The sequence below is a fragment of the Cryptomeria japonica genome, chromosome 8 (assembly GCF_030272615.1).
Source record: "Cryptomeria japonica chromosome 8, Sugi_1.0, whole genome shotgun sequence".
NCBI lineage: Eukaryota > Viridiplantae > Streptophyta > Pinopsida > Cupressales > Cupressaceae > Cryptomeria > Cryptomeria japonica.
Window position 1 is genome coordinate 272,040,827 of NC_081412.1, and position 2,489 is coordinate 272,043,315.

Here is a 2,489-nt window from a genome sequence, read left to right on the forward strand (position 1 = left end):
ATGCCTATGCTTTGATTATTAGGACTATGAAGGAGGCAATCAAAATGTCTGATTTAGATTCATGGTTGGAGGCTATGAATGAAGAAATAGATTCTCTAAAGAAGAATGAAACCTAGGATCTGATGCCCTTGCCTAAAGGTAGAAAACCAATTGGCTGTAAATGGGTATTTAAAAATAAAATTGGTCTAGATGGTGTTGAAATGTGGCGACTGATTAGCAAAGTACTATACACTCAGCACATATCCTCGCTAGGGTCTGAGGCCGGGCCAGGCCCCGAGTAGGGGTTCGGGGGTGGGAGCCCCCAAGAAAAAAAATTTTGGGTATTTTTTTTTGATGAAAACTGACATTGTAATAAAACCCTAAAAAGGCCAACTTTGTTTATGCCCTAAAAATGCATGTTATAAGTGGCTAGATGCTTAAGGCATTGTAATGTTGATGTACTGTTTTTGCTGGATAATAAGAAAGATTGGACGGTTGTGTATGGTGGACGTAACCCATTCTGGGTGAACCACATTAAATCTCTATGTTATCTGTTTCCTATTTTATTTCTTTATCTTTTGTATTTAAATCTACATATAATTGTTAGTTCATATTTGCTTCGGATCTGCTTGAAACCCTACAATTGGTATTAGAGTGAGGTTTTTTGTAAATTGGCAGGACTTTCAAATTTGAGTGGGAGCAATGGAGGATTCCAAATTCAAGGTCAAAAAGTTTAACGGTCAGAATTATCAGTTATGGAAAATGCAGATGGAGGATTACCTGTATCAAAAGGATTTGTGGCGGCCATTGGAAGGAAAGGCAAAGAAACCGACCACAATGTCAGATGAAGAGTGGGACATTTCAAATAGAAATGCACTGAGATCCATTCGATTGTGCCTTGCACTGTCTGTAGCATTCAATATAACAGAAGCAAAAATGACTATAGATTTGATGGCGACATTGGCTAAGTTGTATGAGAAACCCTCGGCTTCGAATAAGGTATTTCTTATGAAGTGTCTGTTTAATTTGAAAATGAGTGAGGGAGGATCTGTAGTGGAGCACTTAAATGAATTTAATACAATTACCAGTCAATTATCTTCGGTAAAAATTACTTTTGCAGAAGAGGTTAGGGCTCTCTTGATTTTATGTTATTTTCCAGAAAGCTGGAATAGCTTGGTTATCACTGTAAGTAACTCTGTCTCTGGTAAAAATACTTTGGTATTTGATGATATCGTTGGTGTTATCCTAAGCGAGGAAATGCGAAGGAAAAGTACAGGTGAGACTCCAACATCATCGGGTAGTGTTTTGAATGTGGAGAATAGAGGAAGATCAAAGGAAAGAGGAAAAGGCCCTGGGAATGAGAAGTCACGAGGGAAGTCAAAGAAAGGACGCTCTCAATCTAGAGAAAAGAAAGATCATGGGTACTGCGGAAAGCTTGGTCATCTAAAGAAAGACTGTTGGTCTCAGAAAAACAAAGATGGAGACAAAAATGAAAATGACAATAAGGAAGCTAATATTGCAAGTAATACTTTACAAGATGCTTTAATCTTATGTTTGGACAATGTTAATGATTCCTGGGTAATAGATTCTGGGGCTTCATTTCATGCTACACCCTATAGAAAATATTTTCTAGATTATGTTCAAGGTGATTTTGGACAAGTATATTTGGGTGATGATGAGCCCTGTCAAATTGTTGGAAAAGGAAAGATAAAGATCAAGTTGCAGAATGGAAATGACTGGTTTCTGCAGGAGGTAAGACATGTTCCTAATTTAAGAAGAAATTTAATTTCTGCAGGGCACTAGGTAGTGAAGGTTGCATAGTTACCCTCTCAGATAGTATGTGGAAGGTCGCTAAAGGATCATTAGTAATAGATAAAGGTGCGAAGGTAGGCACATTATATCTGTGTATAGGTAACACTTACTCTACCCTAGCTGCTACAGATAAAGTTACTGCAGGGACAACAACAATAAATGTTGCAAGAACAGATTCAATAATGTGGCACCATAGGCTTGGGCACATGAGTGAGAAAGGGATGAAAACCCTTCACTCCAAAAATATATTGCTAGGACTAAAGAAGATTGATTTAGAGTTTTGTGAAAACTATGTTTATGGTAAACAGAAAGAGTCGGATTTCTCAAGGTTGGGAAAGAGAACAAGAGTGAGAAGTTAGAGCTTGTACATTCAGATGTATGGGGACCGGCTCAGGTATCATCTCTTGGTGGCTCTTGTTATTATGTTATTTTTATTGATGACTCAACCAGAAAAACATGGGTATATTTCCTAAAACAAAAATCAAATGTTTTTGAAACTTTTAAGAAATGGAAAGCTTTGGTTGAGAATGAAATAGGAAAAAAGTTGAAGTGTCTCAGATCGGATAATGGAGGTGAGTATTGCAGCAAAGAATTTGAAGATTACTGCTCCTTAAATGGGATTCAAAAGCAGAAGATAGTTCCAGGAACTCCACAGGAAAATGGTGTGTCAGAGAGAATGAGTAGGACTATCATGGAAT